The sequence below is a fragment of the Cricetulus griseus genome, chromosome 3, assembly GCF_003668045.3.
Source record: "Cricetulus griseus strain 17A/GY chromosome 3, alternate assembly CriGri-PICRH-1.0, whole genome shotgun sequence".
NCBI lineage: Eukaryota > Metazoa > Chordata > Mammalia > Rodentia > Cricetidae > Cricetulus > Cricetulus griseus.
This window is the reverse complement of record NC_048596.1, coordinates 65,944,593-65,965,365: the sequence shown is the minus strand read 5'-3', so window position 1 is coordinate 65,965,365 and position 20,773 is coordinate 65,944,593. Positions and strand designations below refer to the sequence as shown.

At 41.5% G+C, this 20,773-nt stretch overlaps 1 protein-coding gene across 3 annotated transcripts in view; it reads left to right on the top strand.

Moving 5' to 3' along the window:
* Positions 1 to 20,773, top strand: part of LOC100773370 (dedicator of cytokinesis protein 1) — a 495,025-nt gene that overhangs the window by 294,966 nt on the left and 179,286 nt on the right. The window lies entirely within an intron of this gene.

The following is a 20,773-nucleotide window of genomic DNA, read 5'->3' as shown; positions in this document are numbered from 1 at the left end:
AAGGATATTTAGAAAGAGAGTTGCTTAGAAATGTATACAAAAGCAAATTAAGTGGTAAATTGTGTGTGCTTATTGTTTGGAAAGTTAAAAAATCAATTAGTCCCATTAAAATTATTGTTTAGCTTAATAATATGGTAATGTTTGACTTAGACTTTTCTTGAGTTTGGTAATTCTAATCTGGTGATATATTTTCAAATCCTCCTCATCAAGTAGAAACCTTGTTCCCTTCTTTGGAAATGGCCCAATGGGAAGACAGGAGCTTTGGGTCTGAGTCTCATGAGCACTGGCTGCTTCCAGGGTGATGATTATCTGTAAAAGAAAGTGGCTGTCTGTTTTTAGTTTTGTTGACACAGAGCTCCACTCCATCACCAAGTTGACCTGGAGCTTACCCTGTAGACCCTGAGCTTGTGGTAGTCTCTTTTCTCTGTCTCCAGAGTGCTTCTATTGCAGGCATGAGACGTCGTGCCTGGCTTTTTCTTCTTTCAGAAGTACCTTCATTTAAGAGAGAGAGAGAGAGAGGGAGAGAGAGAGAGAGAGAGAGAGAGAGAGAGAGAGCATTAGTGAGTTCAGGGCAGAAGGATGAGACATTCAAAGTCAGCTTTGGCTATATAGCAAATTATATAGCCAAATTTGTTGCTCAACAAATGAATACATAAATATCCAGCATTTTAAATTACATTGGTTTCTCTCTTCCCTGTTCTCCACCCATCTGTCCCTTGTTATGTAGGAGTGACTTGTACCATCTTCACTGGCAATGTGAGTCATCTCACCTCACTGGAAAGAATGAGTAGATGATTTGGATATGTTGAAAGCAGGTTGGCATAGCACTATTTGCAGGGTCACCATGTTTCTCATGCACCAATTGCAAGTTTGACACTCACAGTAACTCAGACTTGTGTTTGTGGCCATGTTTGAGGCTTACCTGGATGTGGCTCTTTAAAAATCTGCTTATTTGCTGCACATTGATCTATAAAAAGGACTTTAACCCTCGGTTATTTCTTAGCAAGAAAAAAGATTCTGTTTTCATTATGTCCAGAGATGATTTGAAGCCATGTCTCTTAAGATAATGAAAGGCCTTTAATCCCAGCACTTAGGAGACAGAAGCAGGAGGATCTGTGAGTTCAAGGCCAGCCTGGTCTACAAAGTGAGTTCCAGGACATCCACAAATGTTACAGAGAGAAATTCTGTCTCAAAAAAGAAACAAACAAACAAACAAAACAAAGGAAAGAAGAATGTTTAGATATACATGACTATAGAAGCCATGGCTTAGGTAATTCAAGCAGCAGTGTGAAGCAACACTTGGGAGGAAGAATATGTTATTTGAGTACTCAGAAGACAAAGAAAAAATATCATAGTTATTCATATAACTGTAAGCAGTTATCAGGTAGGAATCACTGTTGATACTCTTACATCCTATATGTTGTTTGTAGCTGTTCTTGATATGTGGTTTACTATAGCCCAAGCTAATTTTAAGCTTATTTTATAGTCAAGGCTGATGTTGAACTCTGTATTTTCTACTTTTTAGTAAAGTTTTTGTCTTTCCTAAAAGTTACATTTCTGCCATTTAAAGCTTTTTGTACTACCCATTTGAGTTAGAGAGGTTAGAACATCATATATTCTTACATGTCTAAAATATAGAAAACAATCTAAGAGAAAGAGAAGAAGAATAGCAGTTCGTTTCATGGGTCCAGTGTAATTGCAATCACCGTGCTCCGAACTGACAGTTTTTCATAATTGAGTGCTTTACTAGTAAAGATAGAAAATGAGCAATTTAGTTTGTCAAGCATAGGATCGGGGCTTGCCCAGCTTGCTCATCAAGGCTGCTGACATAGGAGGGTGTCCAACAAGGACCCCCTGCCAGGAAGCAGGGAGGGGGACTTTCCTGGCACATCCCCATTAACTCGCAGCCCTGGCATTTTCTCCGAGAGCTTACCACACTCCCTTTAGAGTCTAGAACTCCACTCTTCTTGGTGTGTACCCTTCCCCAAGTCTCACTGCCCAAGATTGCTGCCATCACAGTGTCCAATGATCGTCCTGTCAAACTGGGGGATTTCTATATGTACCGGTTACTTTTCTATTCCTGTGATGAAATACCTGACAAAGGCAACTTGAGGAGGGAATGGTTTCTTTTTGCTTATGATCTGGGGTTACAGTCCACCAGGGTGAGGAAGATGATATGGTGGAAACATGAGGTGACTGGTCACAGTGCATAATCATTCAGGAAGTGGCAGGCAGCAGGGGCTAAGCTTGCATTCTCCTTTTATCTTTTCTATTCAGAGACTCCACCTGAGGGTGGGGCCCATATTTAGGGAAGTCTCATCTCATCTGTCAAAGTTCTCTGGAAATCCCCTCAAAGACATAACCAGGTTCCAAATCCTGACAAGTGTCAAGTCAAGCACATCTAACCATCACACTCTACAGGGAATTGAGGGTTACTTAGGGGAATTTGGGGAAGTTAGCTTTTTGGGTACCAGTGGTTGGAAATACAGCTTAGGAAAACCAATCACATCCTTCCCATCCTCTTCCTCATCAGCTGCCAGGTGTGGAACTTGTTTTTAATACTGATACCTCTAACAGTTAGTGTGTTTCATCCCAAGATGCTGCCTGTTTGCCTTCACACTGAATCTGTGAGCTACAGAAACACTGTGTCTGCCAGTAGATTATACATAAGATGGAGGCTGATTATAGACAACTAAAATTGAATAGTGCTTTTCCCACTCCCAGCCCTACTTTCTCTGATTTCTTGGCTTGTGATAAACGGTCACCCATAAGAGGATCACTTACGGTGCCAGCCAGTTCCTTGTATTTTGGAGACACTGAGTCCAGTTCCCCCTCTCTGCTATTGCATCACTTCCTGCCTCTCTAGGCTGTGCATCCCTCCCCTTCCCTTCACTGCTAAGCTCCAGCTCTCAGGCTCTTAGCATTAAGGTTACACAGCTGCATTTCTGTGAGTCTGACCTTTTCCCCTCCCACACCCATCTCCACCTGGCTAGGTACCCCACCATGTTCCCCCATAGCTCTCAATTCTCTCTGTTATGGCCCTGCCACCCTCTCAAGGTCATTTCTCAATAGATGCAGAAGGGGGGAGGGGGCATGTGGTATATTTCCATGCCTCAGCATAGCACTTAACCTGCAGTAAATGCTAAGAAACATAAGGGTCTAAATGGATGTGTGAATGGTCCTGAAACCCAGTTTAAGATAAAGTCCCCATGTGCTCACCTTTGGCTCATTCAGTCCTCTCTGCAGCTTTAGGTCTTATTCTGAATGGCACACCTGTGTATGGTACCCTCTCCAATAGATCCTCACTTAGTCTTTGATATGCCTGCTCCTGAGCTTCCATCCTGGTTACCCTCTCTTCTGACCCACCACTGGGAGCTCCTGTGGCATCAGGGTTAATGGGAATTATAATGGCTAGGTCTGACTTTGTTTGCCCATGCCATCTGTACACAGTGTATCTGTACACTAGGGTACCCTGAGTCTCCATTCCTAAACCTCACTGTATCTTGAGCTCTGTCTGGCCAGGCAGAAGACCCAGGCAATGGGAGTGAGCTGGTCCTTAAGCCCTCCCTTCCTTGATGTGTGTGTGTTTTTTTAATCATTGGTGAAAGTGCCTTCAGGAAAAAAGGGTTACTTCTGCTCACAGTTGAAGGGAACATTTCATCCTGGCAGAGAAGTCATAGTGCCGGAGCATGAGCTCTCATTCACATTATATTTGTAGTCAAGAAGTAGAGAGAGATGAACTCTGGTGCTTGGTTTGTTATCTTCTTTTTATTCAGCCCATGAGAAAATGATGCCTACATTTAAGGTTGTTCCTTTGGCTTCCGCTAAACCTATCTAAAGACATCTTCACAGATACACCTAAAGTGTTTCTTCTAGGTGTTTCAAACCCAAGTTAACAGGAAGATTCACTTTAGCTGTAACACTCTTTGCCTGTGTTTTGAAGCAGTTTCTAGTAGCCTTTCCTAGGAACATCTGGGCACACTGGATGATGGCCCAAACACTGCACTGTCTATACTGAAATAACCCATCATTTCTGCACTTGGAATGTTGGAGAAGAATTTTCCTGCCCAGTAGACTAGACTCAATGGAGTGAGTCTAAAAACCAGACATTTTTACACTGCGGGAAATTGTACACACTTGCAAGCACTAGGGCCGAGGAGGGAGCTCAGTTAGTAGTGAACCTGCCTCTTAATCCTGAAGACCTGAATTTGGATCCCAGCATCCACATAATAGCTGGATGTCGTAGCCAATGGGAAGGGTTACAGAAACAGGTGAAGCCTTGGAGCTTATTGTCTAGCCAGGTTAGCTGATCTGTAATCCTGGTACTTTGAAAATAAAACAGGAATTCTGGGAGTTGCAGGTCATCCAGCCAGATATATCCCAAACTCATTTCCTTTTAGGTTGTGTCTAATAGTGGACCTCTTTATCCTAGGGTCTTCATGTTTTAAGGAAACTCAGTTTTCCATAACAACTGTAATAATTTTCATTCTCCCCACTGGCACTTCGGGTCTCTTTCCTCACATTAGCCTTCATTCCTTCTGTTCTTTGAACCAATGAGCCAGTCAAGCCCATGTAACCTGTCTTTCTCTGCTTTTCATTTGCATTTTCCCTGTCATGAGTGGGCAGAGCATCTTTTCATACACCTGCATGTCTGTTTCAGTGTCTGCTCACATCCTTTACCAATGAATAAATAAGTAGGTCATTTGTTTTCTTGGGATTGAATTGCTTGATTTTCTTAAACACTTTGGATAGTAAAGTTTTATCCAAATGATGGCTCCAAACATTTCTTGCCTTAACAAATGGTTTCATTATGGTAACTGTTCTTTTTACTATGGAGCCTATTAGTTTAATGCAATCCTATTTGTTTATTTTTGCTTGAATTCACTGCCCCTAACCATTCTATATTTTCTTTCAATATACTATGTATGCATACATGCACGATGCACACCCAATGTACACATTTTATATAAATATACATATATACTATAGTATTGTTATATATAATACATGCATCTTATACACATATGCACAGTTTTTGAACTTTTGAGGCAGGGACTCTATCATTTTGTAGCCTGGATTGGCCTAGTGATCCTTCTACCTCTGTCACTTGAGTTTTCTTGATTGGATTATACATGTGTGCCATCCATCAAGCCAGGGTTTTTAATATACTTTGAATTGACTTTTGCCTATGGTATAAGGGTCTAAAATTTCATTTCTCTACATATGAGTCTCTTATTCCCTCAACACCAGTTATTAGTAGACAGCACTTTCCTCTGAGTGTTCTAGGCATCTTTAGCAAAAGTCACTTGCCAAACTGGATGGGGGAAAACCTGCAAGGCCTCAACCATACATAAGGAACAACAGGCAACTGAGCAAAGCTGGGAGAGGGAGAGGTGGTCTTCTCCAAGGAAGAATAAGCCAATTGGCAGTTCAGTGCCAAATGGTCAGCCCTGACAACATATAAAACATTATGTGGACTCACTAGATTATATCTAGGAATATATATGTATACACAAACACATATATGCATGTAATAACAACAAATGGAGAAAAAAAATGAGACAATGAATTTGAAGAAGAATGGGAAGAGATATATATGGTAGAGTTCAGAGGGAGAAAAGGGAAGGGGGAAACATAATTAAATTACAACCCCCATCCCCAAACTGTCCCTTGAATTCTCTTCTAGACTCTATTCCCTGGTGGATGTGTCTATTTTATGCCTGTGCCATGCTGTCTTGATTACTTTAGCTTTGCTTGTATTTTGAGATCTGGTAGTATGTTACCTCTAGTTTCACTATGTTTGCTCAAGATTGCATTGACTAGTCAAGATCTGTTTGTGGCATCATACAAATGTTTGTTGTTGTTTTGTATTTCTATGACAACTGCCCTTGTGATTTTGTTTGGGCTTGCATTGAGCCTTCAGGTCACTTTGGTTTGCATAAACATTTAAACAGGATTAATTCTTCTAGGCTCTAAGCATGGCATCCAATTCCCAGCATCTGCGAGTTGTATGATATCTACCACGAGTGTTTCTGCATTCAGTGTTAAGATCCTCTTCCTCATCTTGGTTAAACTGTACCTGGTTTAGTAGCTGGTTCTCTGGTGTGTTGAATTGTTCCTGTTGGTGGAGTCTTTGATCAAGCACCCAGAAATGTTATGTTTCCAAGTTTTCAGGTAGTGTTTCTCAGGGCAACATGATCTGGGGAGAGGGATATCTTTAGAAAGGTGGTAGGCTGAATTTGAAGTGATTTCCTGTTACGATAAATCTTTCCGCCAAAAGCCGCCGAGCCCCACCACCACGTGTGCACTCTACGCCAGCCACCCGCCTGAGTTAGGGCCCCAATTAATGCACAGAGACTTGTATTAGGTACAATGCTGCTTGGCCAATGACTAGGATTCTCATCTGTTAGCTCAGTCTCAAATATCATAAATCTATATATTTTATAAGACTTATCTTGTCAGACACCTTATTGGCGTCCCTCCTTGCCGGTGGCTCACATCCCACCGCTGGAGGAAGCGAAGGGGAAAGGGTGACCCTTCCTGTTTCTCCTTGCTGAATATGAGTCTCCTTGCTATGTCACTTCCTGCCTGGATCACCATGTCTCTACTACATTTCCCAGAATCCTCTCTGACTCCTAGTCCTGTCTAACTTGCTGTTTCATTGGCCAAACAGAACTTTATTCAACAATCAATAAGATAAACATATACAGAAGTACTTTCCCCATCAATTTCCTAATATTTAAATACCCTGTCTATAGCCCCTTCTCAGAAATGTTTTGAAAATGTGTGTTCCGTATAGTAGTAGAGGAGAGTATTACGTTAAACTCATGGTGAAATGCCCTTCAGTGCAGGAACCTTGGAACATTTCCATTTAGCCATAGGTTTGAGATCTTTAAAGGGTCTAGACATGAAGCCATATTCCTTCCATTGTTGCCAGGCTAGTTTCTTCCTTAGAGTCATAGTGAAAGTGAGTACGATTACATTGCAGCTGTGCACATCAGACCTTCTTCCTTTCTGTCCTGCTTCTAGAATAGTGGGAAACTGGCACATTGCCTAGGCTGGTGGCAATGTCCCCTGTGTTCTGGGCTCCCTAGGGCTGTCTGTAAACAAAAGGAAGGCGCCTGTCCTAGGGAAGTAAGCATACCCATAAGAAGGGACAATGGGTGGTATACAAGACAGCTGTGTAGCTTGCATGGGTGTGACCCCTATGTGGAGATGGGGTTGAGGTCCAAGTGCACTGGAACTAGATGTATCTCCCACTTTGAGTTGGAAGGCAATAGGCAAAGAAAGTTCTTGCAAAGGAGGTTTTGGCACCCAATTTTGCAGGCTGAGTCTTGCTGATGGACGTCTTGGGCCGGGACCTCCTATAGAGACGCAAAGAGAGTAATCCTAAAGAATGCAGGTGGTAAGGACAAGGACAATGTGATTTGACAGTGTGGTTGGAGTAATGATCAGAAGGAGGCTGAGTTGGAGAAGGCAACAGAAAGGGCTGGGAAAACTCCTAGGAGACTTCATAGGTCTGCACATGAATTCAAATTAGCATGGTCCTGACTGTGTATGTGTGTGTGTGTAGAAGCATATGTATGGATTTTCATGTTTGCAGATAGAGGCCAGTTAACCTTGTGTGTCTTCCTCAATCACTCTTCACCTTGATATTTGAGACAGGGCCTCTTATTTCTCTGTCTCTCTCTGTCTCTCTCTCTCTCTCTCTCTCTCTCTCTCTCTCTCTCTCTCTCTCTCTCTCTCTCTGCCACTCAGCAGTTTGGCTAGGCTGGCTGATGAGCAAGACTCAGCCATCCTCCTGTGGATAGGCCATCATGCCCTATTTTTTTTTTTATTTTGGTTTTTTTGGTTATTTTATTTGGTTATTTTGTTTGGGGGGTTTTGTTTGTTTCTTATTAAGGAGGGTTTAAAGGATCAAACTCAGGTCCTCAGCAAGCACTTTACCAACTGAGCAATCTCCCAAGCCCTGTTTTTCTTTTTGACTTATGATAATGGCTTTACCTAAATATAGGAGATGTTTCCCTGGGCAGCATTTGGGGTGTGTAATTCCTTTAAAGAAATGCCACTTAATAACCATGTTTCTCTCTGATGGATCACCCTAGATGTCTGGATTTTGCTCCTTCTGGACACTGGAGCAGCCCATTGGAATTCAGTGCAAGCATGCTTTATCCCATTAGCTTGCAGATTCCTCCTAGACAGGAATGGAGAATATTCCATTTTGCAAACTTTTAACTATGTAGCTAGATAATTAGCTTGTGAGAAACATAGTCAATTTTGCAAACAAATAGAGATTCTGGAAAGTAATTAAAATTAGTCATTATTGTGCCACTTTGTGGGTTTACCTTCTACTGCGTGCTGTTAAGATCTTGTCTGAAAAAAATTAATAAGGAATAAAAAAATCTTGGCTGAGCATCTGTTCCAAAGTGACTTCCAGTTTGCGTCTGGCCATGTAACTTAAGGTTGAAGTTTGGGATCCATGAGAAAGAAAACCAATTTCTTAGGTTCTTGTTGTATTATGATACATTCATCATTGGCTTTTCATAACTAAAAAAGAAGAAGAGGAGATTCTATAAAATATAGGTATTTTGTTTGAGGAGAATAATCTCAATAAAGCAGTGTTTTCATTTTGTAATTAAAATTACGACAGTAGGCATCATAATCGATCCTGATCATCTCACAGTTACAGGAACTGCTGTAAAGTTTGATGAGATAGGTAGAATCTCCTCTTCTAATATCTTCTTTGTGTCTGGGTAAAGAATAATAAAGTGGAAATTAGAAATCTGAATAGTGGTTCTGGAACACTGCAACAGCGGCTGTGTATTTAGATTGATACCAAGAGGATAGGCTTTTAGGGTTCATGGAAGACACCACAGCTGATTGCCTTTTAAGAGATTTATTAGAAGTTATTAATACCATAGACAGCTGTGTGGGGGCCTCTGGGGAGAATTTGGGACCATGTGGCCAAGTCTGGGTCTCTCTTTATGTTTCAGAGACATGGAGGACGTTCTTTGCCATATGATTGGTCAGTAGTCCATAGTAGGTGCTTGTAGTCAGAGTGTCTGAATCAGCTGTGAGAGTGGAGAAGGCACAGGTCTAGAAAAATGAGTCACTGTGGTAATAAGAACCAAGTTACTTTCTTTTTAAGTACTGTCCTTGTTCAATCAAAATGGAGGAGCTGTACAAAATGGCAAGGGTCATGGCTAACAGATATACCTTGGAGAATTATCCTTGATGACTTGAAATTCGAGAGATCTTCTTTTTTGATTAGATGTAACATGGACTATCTATAAACTTTACTCACCAAGTACATGATATTCACATGCTATGGGTACCAGATGGTCCTCTTAGGACACTGATTAATGTCAGCTCTGACAACTGAAAGTGATGCTTAGATTCAGCTGCCAATAAGCCTTGATCCTCCTGAGATGACTGTGAGGTTTTTGTGGTAGGGCCTGGGCACTGTAGGCAGACTGTGAATGACAAAATGATGCCAATCTCCTGGGTTCTGCCTTTTTGTCTTGCCTTTACAATTCTTGTGAGAACTTGGAAGTATCCTTATAGTATACTTAATTTGGTTTTTGAGACATGGTCTAATGTGGTCTTGAAAAGGACATCCTCTTCCCTAAGCCTCCTGAGCGCTGGGGACCCAGGTGTGCACCACTGTGCTGGGCCATCTGTATGTCTTGGTGCTCACTTTTACTGTTAATTACTCTTCTATAGTAAAATTCTTATTTTGTAGTAATATCCATGGTCATGTTTGTTTGGCCTGCTGTGTTTAATTATAGCTGGTCCCTAACTGATAAATACTTGCCTAACATGATAAACTAGTTCTTTCTTAAACTACTGTTCAAAGTAGTAGTTCAAAATTAGCCCCCAAAGATATAACCATTAAAATCACTAAAGTGCTGGGAAGATGGCTCTGCCATTAGGAGTCCAAATCACTGTTGTGGAGGATGCGAGTCAGTTCCCAGTACCCACATCAAGGGGCTCAGAAATGCCTATAACTTTAGCACCAGAGCATCCAACACCCTCCTCTAGCCTTCACAGGCACCTACCTACCCATGCATGCCACATATTTGCACACACACACACACACACACACACACACACACACACACATAGAAATAAATCTTCAAAATAATGAGCAAATAAAATCACTGGGAACACAAGTGCCTTGCTGTTGTTATTGGCACTTGAGGTTATCCTGGCAAGTGCTAGCCTGGAGTGAGACTAGAAACAGGAGGCAATATTGAAATGTGGAAAGACAGCACCAAGTTGTTTACAGTCCCCACCTCACTTTACATAGAAACTCTCCCCAGAGAAAAAGCAAAAATTTTGAAAGTCATGAGAGAATTCCATTAAGTTGTATCATAAAATATGCAAATATACCCACCAAATGGAGCAGTTTTCCCAAATATATAGAAAGAAAGAGTAAAACTTATTGCAAAACAAAACAAAAAACCACTTTACCCTTTTGCATATGAAAATAGCAAGATCTTTTAAAGATCCCTACAATAGCATCCATGAAACTATTCCCAAGAGCATAAAAATAGACTGGGACAGTTTGGTTTGTGTGTTTAAATGGGAGAGCTGTTTAGTAAGCCTCCTCAATTCATGTAACAATTTGATGGAAGTCCAATTTGAATCCCAATGGAATTTGTTTCAGACTAAAATATGTGGTTCTGAAGTTTATTTACGAGACAAAATTGGCTTGAGGGTGAGTGAGGAGAAGGCTTAGTGGGTAAGGTACTTGGCTGGTAAGCAGGACAACCTGAGTTCAAAACTCTAGAACCCGTAGGAAAGATGAGCAGTTGTAAGCACCTGGCTATAATCCCAGAACACTGAGGATGAAAACACAGTATCCATAGCAAGCTAGCTATACTAGAAATGGGGAGCTCCACCCTCAATATAAATAAATAAGTATATAGATAGGAAGATACATAGGTGATAGGTAGGTAGATAGACAGACAGACAGATTTAGTAAGATACCAGATGCCAACCTCTGACCTCCATATAGATAGACAAACAGATGCACATGTATATAACTGCACCCACAGGATATACACATATGTGTGCAAAAAAAAATTCTTTTTTTGAGTTAAACATGCCACTCAAAAACAAGAGCCTCAAGGTAAGATTTGCAATAGAGACCCACAGTCCCATTGGACAACTCTAATATTAACGTATTAATTAAGTTAAAACTAGTCTGTTTCTATATATGGAAATTGGCTGAAGCAATCAGTATTGCAATAGCTTATAGAGAATTGGTATCAGTCTCTCCTCTCCCCTCTCTGGCTATATACAGTCTACAAGTGTAAGTACCTAACTTTAAATATGTACACTTTTAAAACAAAATACAAGACATACCATATTTTTAGACCCCTCAAAGCATCCCTCCTACCCTATTTCTCATCCTCTTTCCCTAGTCACTTATTTTCCCTTTTGAAGAAAGATACACACAGAATGTCAACCTTCAGATCTGGTTTCTTTGACTTAGCATAGCGATAGCAATTCAATTGTTTATTGTCATCAGTTTTGTTTTTATTGTTGAGTTATGTTCCATTGTGTGGATGTGCTCCAGTTGTTAGGTGCAAGGGAATGGGTATTTGGGGTGTCTCTGAGGCCCTTTTTATTCTTTGCTGGCTTCCTCCAGGAACTCAGTGCTGTGTGTACACTGCACACTAGATGAATGGCTATTGAGAACTGCACTTGAGTCTGCTCTGCCATTTTGACTCTTGTCTTGCAGACTTCCCTTCTCCCAGTTGCTTACTGCATATCACAGTAAAGTCTTGGCCTCAGGATGTCAGAGGCCTTTAGACCCTCAGGGCTCAGCAGAGGGTAAGGTGCTGGATGGGAATGCTGACCCTGTGTCTGCTTTTTATCTTATCCTTTGCATACTTGCTTCCCCACAGTCACACTTGACTGCAATGGTGGTCTTTTTGTTTGTTTGTTTTGGGTTTTGTTTTTCGAGACAGGGTTTCTCTGTGTAGCTTTGGAGCCTGGAGCCTGTCCTGTAACTCACTCTATAGACCAGGCTGGATTGCCCTTGAACTCAGAGAGATCCACCGGCCTTTGCCTTCCGAGTGCTGGGATTAAAGGCGTGGACTACCACCACCCTGCTCACATTGACAACTTTAAAAATAAATACTGAGAGTTTTTTTTCTCAAACCTCCTTTGCTATCTTACATGGTTTCAGCCCGACAAGCTATTGACTGACTACATTTGTGCACAGAGCCACATTCATCTCTGCCTGCATAATGATGTATTGATAATAAGAATTCCATAAGAATCATCCTATAGTAACATCTGCATTCTATTATGTAAAAGATCAGATTTCAAAACTGTAATTACCTACTGTAATATTTTTGTCTCTCTAAGTGGCAAGCCTGCTAAGGACCAATTCCACAAATCTTACCAACATTTTATAAAATCTTTAGACAAGTCTTTTAATTCTCTCCCCACCCAGCAAAAATGTTGACAAAAAGTCTGCTGTGCATTGCTGGATTTTGATGACCCAACGTGGCTGACCCTTTCCTCCTTTGTTTAATGTGAGCCTTTGTGCTTTTAATGAATTGACCAGTCGAATCAGGTTGAGGCTGAACTTCCTCGAGGGATGAGGCACACAGTCACCACAGTCAGAATAAAATCTAAGTGAACTTCCTGCCCCAGTGTGCTTACTAACCTCATTTGGGTCATGGTACAAAAAGAAAAGAGAAAAAAAATCAAGAGAATGACCCTGCCAGGTCACTTTCCCTTTTATCAGCATGTCTATGTGACAGTGAGAGTATTCTTACCACACTCTCTGTGCTTTCTTCACTTTCCTTTTTTTCTTTTCTTTCTTTTTTTTTTTTTTTTCCAGTCCCCAAGCTGACCCAGAACTTACTTTATAGCCCAGGATAGTGTTAAACTCACGATCCTCCTGCTTCTGCCTCCCAAGTGCTTGGATTAAAGGTTTGAACCAACCATACCCAGCATACTGTTTATTTAAGTGGTGTGTGTGTGTGTGTGTGTGTGTGTGTGTGTGTGTGTGTGTTTGCAAGCACGCGTGCGCACAAGCCCACATATATAAATCAGAAGATAACTTGTGGTAGTCAGTCTTTTTCTCCTACCATGTAAGTCCTGTGGGTCAAACTGGGGTAGTCAGCCTTGATAGTAAGTGCCTTTACCTTCTGAGCCATCTTGCTGGCCCTCATTATTATTTTTTTTTTTTAGCACTTAGTATGTGATATATTTCTCTTCTTATTTCATTCAGCCAATGTGCATAAAATTGAAGACAGTGCATTTTTATGATCTATATGTCTGTTTTGCCTGCTTCCAATTTTATCTGTAACTGATGGTAATAGAGCCCTTTATGTACAGAAATCAGTTATAGAAATGTGTGGACATTGATTCCCCCATTCACTAGCAGGAGTTTATCAAGGCTTTGTTACTCTTGTTTCTGTTACTTTGTGTGCACTGATACTGTCTATCATGTCCTAAGACCTGGGAAATCCTGAGCTCTCTAAGGCTCTAATATCCCCTGATTTATTGAGCTTATAAAAATAAGATATAAAATCTCTGCTTTGCTATCTTTCTAGTGTTGACATCAAATGAACTTTATTAAGAAGTTGCATACATAGTATATAACCTTCATTGCACCGTGTATCAGTTGCGTTTTATTGCTGTGATAAAACACCATGAACAAAAGCAAATTATAGAAGAAAGAGACTATTTGGGCTTACAGTGCCAGGGGGAGAATCCAAGAGAAGTCATATCTCAGTCTACAGGAAGGAAGCAGAGAGGGTTAACTGGAAGTGGGGGGAGATTATAAACTCAAGGCCCACCCAGTAGGGACGTGCTGACTCCAGAGAGGCTCCACCTCTTAAAGGTCCCTTTAACTGTCCTAAGAAGCACCACCTGCTGGGACCAAGTGTTCAAATACATGAACCTATGGGGGACATTCCTCACTCAGACCACACAACACAAAGTATAGTTTTTATACTTTTTATCCTTTATTATCGATAGCAAGTATGAATAGTTGTTTAAATTATTACATTCAATAAGCAGCAAATAATTGTTACAGGTAACTTCATATCCAAATAACCCCCTTTGGTATATGTCCTTTAAACATATTTCCATAATTACTGCCTCTGTAAAATTGAAATTGATCTTGTTTTTAAAATTAGATTTCTTTCCTTGAGTGTCTGGAATGAAATGAGATACTAATACTTTATGAATTCAACCAAGCACGCTATTTAAATTTAATATTTAATTTTGTTGCTAGTAGTTTAAAATCCCTAATAGATGGCATTAATGTAGTTTATCAACCATGCTGTTTTCAGTTTTATTTCATGCCTTTTTATAGTCTTCACTGTGGTTCTTCATAAAATAAGGATATTATGATATTTTGGAAATTAAATGAGTGAAAATTAACCATATGTTTTTGAATAAAGACATCATGGTGCTGAATTTAACACCCCCCTCCTCCTTTCTTCCTTTTCTTCCCCTCCCAATCCCCTGCTCATCCTCCTCCTTCCAACAAGGATTCCTTTTATAGCCCATGCTGGCTTCTAACTCATGCCTTAGTTTGAGCTCTTGACACCTCTGGTTTCTGAGTCTTTCTGGGATTCGGAGGAGTCAGTAGGCATGCTGCTAGATCTGCACCATCTTCCTGCCTCCAGGTCCCTGTCAGCCACAATCATTCACTTTTTAGCTTCCAGAATTCTCTTGTCCTCCATTACTCCTCACTTTCCTGGTCCTTGTGACTCCGGGTTGTTGATAATGTTTTTTGAGATAGGGTCTCTCTACATAGTCCTGGCTGTCCTGGAACTCTCTCTGTGGTCCAGAATGATCTAGAATTTATGGAGCTCAGACTGCCTCTGCCGCCCTAGCTCTGGGATCTAAGGTGTGCTCACACCTGGATGCTCTATGCTTCTGAAACATGTTCCTTGTTGTCAGCATGATGAGAGGCATCAGAGGTAGATCCATTTCGGCGTGTTATCTGGGATGCCCAAGTGTGTTTTGGCCAATGTCATGTCTGTGGAGACTTTGAGAAGTCTTTGAGTTAGTTTATAACATTTTGAGATTTTTCTTTTTACTCTTGACTTTCCATTTTTCTCATTTTGCAGTTTCTTGTTAGGAACCAGGTCATATAAAACTTTCACCCTTGACTTTCCATCTCAGAAACAGAAAGCCCTTCTGCACCATATTTGTTTAGTGTGTTAGTACCCAGACCTTACCCATATGACCTTATTTTGAGCTGCTTTTGACTTCTCAGTGGAGGGCGCGACTCCCAGGCACATCCCTTCCCTATATTCTGTTCTTATATTGCTGCTTGCTTATTGATTCTTCAGTTTTACTCTTCCTCCAGATGTGAGTCATCCTGAATCCCCTGAGTTACACATCTTCCCACCTCGATTGCACTGCTGTCCCAGCGCTGTCTCACAGCAGATGTTTTATTTTTTTATCATTTTTTATTTGAATTAGAAACAAGATTGATTTACATGACAATCCTAGTTCCCTTCTCCCTCCCTTGCTTCCCTACCCCCCCAACTAAAACCCTACCTTTTACATATACTTTCTTCTATTCTTCACCTGACTCAACCTTTCTGCTCCCTCATGATCTCTGCATCCCTCCTCTTCCCTTCTCATTCTCGTAGCTTCCACAGCAGATGTTTTAAATGCCACTGATGATTGTGTCTCTTTACCTTTGACATGTGACCATAAGGTAGGGCCCGTCTCAGGATCCAATGAGACTTAAGTCTTTAAATGGGATTTTCTTTTTTAAGTCACTGTCTTGGTGAAAACATATTTTTGTTTTGTTTTAAACCAGGTCCCTGATAGGACTCATTAAGTATCCTCCTAGATTCAAGTCACCAAACTGGCCTGTCTTTGCTTCCAGCAGCTTCTGTGATCTAAAGGTGCTCAAACATCTCATGGAAATTTTGGAACCTAGTCAAGTGTTCACATTTCTATCTATGCCCCACATCCCAGACAGCAGACACATGGCACCTGTGACATGGGAGCTCCCGGGGCCGATGAATCAGCTCCCACCCAGCTGATAGAACCACCAAACTAATTCACCAGTCATGCGGCTGCAGGCATTTGTCTTGCACCTCCACAACTCCTAAGGACCAGGAGTGAATCCCCTTGGGGGTTTTCCTTCTAATCCATGTGCTTGTCCTCAAATCTTAAACCTTAAAAGGGCACAGCTGACAAAGGCACTGTCAGGGCTGGCTCCCCACCCCCACCCTGTGTCTGTCTTTTCTCTCTGTCTGTCTGATCTGTCTGTCTGTCTGTCTGTCTCCCCTGCTTCCCCCACCACTGTTTGTATTATCCTCTACCAGGACCCCTGTCTACCTGTTTTTGTTCTGTCTGTCTACCCATCTTTAGTCCTTGTCTTTGGTTTGACCTGCCCTCAGGCTCTCCTGGCCTCTGGTCCTCCTGTGCCTGCCTCTCCATTCTGCCTGTGTGCCTGACCACTCCATACACCATCCACCTTGCCAATACTATGAGGACAGAAACAAAAGGATTTAAAACTGGTCACTGAAGCTAGTTTTTAGAGGGAGTTGTACAGTGTAAGTGGAGGAGGTGCTGATTGCTCTGGGGTCAAGAAGTGGTGTAATGCAGTTGCTGTGTCTTCCCAGGTAGGAGACCCTTGATAAATGTGAGGATATGAGTAGGAATAAAGGACTCGGGCAGGGAAAGCTGGTCCCTCCTCTCAGGTGACATCTTTCCTTCCTCACGGGTGACATCTCTGTCCTTCAAGACCACCCTTTAAAGTCCCTAATACATGCTGCTTATAAATACAACATGTGCTCGCCCTCCCTCCCTGACAACAGCCTAGAGTCTTTTTCTTCTAGGTATTTTTCTCTTTTATCTTAACCTATAGGTTCCTAATACTGTGGAATTATGCACATAAAATCTGTTTTTGTTCCTCAACCATCATTTCTTGTGTTACTAAAGTATTTTATAGTTCTGTGGTTAATATCCAGGGATTGTGCAATATTCCAGAGTAACACTGTGATAGGACTGCTTGAATTAACAGATACAGACCAGACAGTCTGTTAATAGGGACTGTGGGTAAACAGGGTTTTTCCTGGCCTCCCCAAGGCCCATGTGATATTCCAAAGGCAATGCTTGGAGAATTTGGTCTTGTTATTTACCTGAGATTCAAATGGAAGTGGCATCCTGCATTTTATCTTTCAACCCTACAAAATATATGACTTACACAAGCTCTTGCTTTGGGTGCTTAGATACTCTTCAGAGATGCAATGGACACTGTTAACGACCCCAAATTTCCTCTCCTGCATTACCTTTTCAGGTGGGTTGTTAGAAGGAGAATTACCCCAGGGGATGAGTATTTTCTTTCCAAGACTTTTCAAACCTCTTGCCAAATTGCTTTTTAAAAAGGTTATAGCAATTTACGCTGGCACCAGCCGTGTGTAAGGGCCCTCATTCTCTGTACCTTCACGATCAACACTTAAATCCTGCATTGCTGTTCTGCCAGCGAATAACGATGTACCATTTTTGTCTTGATTACTAATGAGGTTCACATTTTTTGTTTATGAGGCAGTCAGTGTACTGGTTTTTAAGTACAGTTGACTTCTCTGCCCTTACTTTGCAATCATAGAAATATCTCTTATTTTTATTTTGTTAATTATTTTTAGTCCATGGATAGAGCTCCAGCCCAATCCCCAAATTCAAGTTGCAAGGACCAGCTCTGTACAATTGCTTACCAGCCTACCACACTGTTTAAAAATAAAAGCCTCAGATGACTCCTAAAATGCATTTAAAATAGGCCAAAAAGTATTGTAATTTTCTTTAGAGCTTATAGAATCAGAAGTCCTTTGTTTACAGTTCTTTCTAGTTTTGTTCCTAGTATACAACTGATTTCAAATGCCATGTTCAAAAAAACCACTTTATCTATTCTTCTAGACAAATGCATGTACTGGATTCAGGTGAGACATGAAGCTCTTGGGTACGAGCAATACTTGTGCCATAGCAGGGCGGAGGTGGCTAATGCCTTTAATCCCAGCACTCGGAAGGCAGAGACAGGAGTATCTCTGTGAGGTCAAGGCCAGCCTGATCTACAAATCGAGTTCCAGGACAGGATCCAAAGCTACAGAGAAACCCTGTCTTGAAAAACTAAAAAACAAAAACATAAAAAACAAAAACAAAAACCTTGCCTATAAAGGGCCAATCTGTAGTCCGTAAGGTTAAGATATCTTTATTCAGATAAACACCAGTCAAACACAAGCCAGAGCGTGCCAGGGGCAGTAAGGCAGACAGGCCAGAGAGAAGGGCTCCCATGTGCCTTGTAGCCCCTTAAAAACCTATTATGAGTCATCCTGACCTCACCCTGCCACACCCTGACAGGCGTGGTCAGGCACACCTGTAGCCAGTCCTTAGGAAGCGTGGTTATGGTGTCTACCGACACCTTGCCCCATATTTGCAAATGGAAAAGGGGGTGTGTCTGAGAATTGTAGCTTATATGTTTCTCCTCAGCTAGTAGAATCCCATGTTCAAACTTACAATTGCGCTGAGCTAGCAAAACTTGCTTCCTCTAAGAGAGGAGTGGCTGAATGATACAAATTGCTTTTGGCCCATTTCCTTAGGTTAAGTAAAGGGGGCACGCAGGCTGCCAGGCAGTACTCTGCTAACTCCTGGGGGTAGCTCTCTTTCTGTCCTTGCAGGGCCTGCTTTAATTAGCCCCAGTGTCATTAAATAAGGGGCTGTTTGGCTGCATTCTTCAAGATGTTCTCATCCAGATGAAAGACTCCAGACTGGCCATTTACCTCTTCCCAGGACTTGCTTTGTGGACACCACTGTCTTCTCACTTTGGAGGGCCCTCCCCCACCATTTTCTTTGCTTAGTGCGGACTTTCAACACTACCTGTAAATCTATTCTTTAATGAATGAGTCTGTGTCACCTCTTCTAACCTCTGGCCTGACCCAGGTATGCTGGTTCTTCTTAGGGAACAGAGCCCTGGACTTTCTCAAGCCCCCATCGGTAGCCTTTCTTTTCTGTCTTCCTGCAGTTTGGTATTTCATATTAGGCATGTGGATGTCACCCTTCTGGTTCTAAAGCACTGACTCAATGGCTTTGGTGATTATTAAGTGTCAGACTCATTGCTGAACTGTCTTAATTGGCACCATTCATTTAAGCATGTGCTAAGTGCACCTGTGTGGGTGCTTTCTAGAAAGCCCTTCTTCCCACAGGGTAGATAGTGGGTTCCAGACAGCTGCATCAGAGTAGAATTTGAGGCATAGTATTATAGGGACTTCTTTCTCCTTTACTAACCCTCTCTGATAACTATAAGAATGGGACACGGTGAATCTTTAACTCATGCTGGTTGTCAGCAACCAAGGGCTCACACTCCAGTCCTGTTGGGCTAGCTTCACACCTGGCTTTCCCACCTACTCCTCTGAAGGTATGGTCTCCGAATCTCAGTTTAACTTCCTAAGAAATGGAACAGACAGTAAGTCTATCCGTGATTGAGTGGAAGCATGGCTAGTGAGCAAGCTGACAGTGATGAGCACTCTAGGAATGGCATCTCTCCTAAAGAGAAGGTGAGGTGCACAGGCAGCTTCTTTTGAGCCCACCGGGGTGCCAGATATTTGTGTCTTTCAAAAGTTCCCATTCACAAATAAGTACCCTTCTGATGCAAAAGGAGCATTATTTAGCTCTTTCCCAGAACACCACCAACTTGGAATCTAAATCTCAGCAATTACCATTATTCACAAATAGTTTACATTTCTGGGCAAATGGAAGATACCATATCATCATTATTGTATTTGTTCAATTTGTAAAATGTGTCCTTTGAGGACTCATTTGGAAGCCTCTGTGTATACTAGAGATAGAAAATGTATTGGACTCTAACATGCACTATGGAGTTCATATTCCAAATTAATATAAAAGACATTTAGGCATTCAAATATATTGTTGGAAAAAGTGGAATTAGTGAAAAGAATGCAATTTGGGACCTCATTTACTAAAGAAAAAATTAGGAATGTCTCAAACTCTATCCTCCTTATTATTCTACCAGACTCATACAATTTAGTGGAAGTTAGTATATGTCCTGTGTGGCTTTAGATGTCATTAACTTACAGGCACATGTTTAAAAGCAAGAAAGGCTCTGTGATATCAGCTCCTCAGCCTGCAAGTGAGGAACTAACTATGTTTATGTCAGCAAGACTGCTCAGCCTTGGAGTCTCTCCCCAAAGCATGCACCTTTCAAGTTACACGCAGGTGTGTACACACACCCACAGCTGCACAGTGACTGGACTCCTTGGCCAGGTTCTTTGGTCCTTTATTCTCTACACATCTGCTTTTGTTTGGTTTCTGTTTTCTTCCTTCTTTTTCCTTTCTATCCAGCTCTGTGTGTTATGAAGAATTCCCATCCCTCCCACTGGGCATTCCAATGAGACTGCCTTTTTCCTCTGACTTTTCCCTAGGGGCAGAAATAACAGTAGGGTTGCCCCTTAGTGATTGCCTCTGAATTAGCCAAGGAAGATACAGTCAGTGTTTGAGAAATAAAATGCCTTTTTTTGCCCTGACCCAAGAAGAGGGGCTATGCATGCATCTGTCTAATAACAGGCAGCGGATTTCCAAGAATGCTACATAATTGACTGGGATTTCAATTTTGTATTTAATTTTTTGTGAACTAAATTAAGGGAAGCACATTTAAAGTTTATTTTTTTCCAGCCTGGACCACCTTTTGTCAAGATGCGTTTAGTCATTTAATACAGTTAGAAAGGGGAAAAGTCCATTGTACCTCTTTAAAACAAAC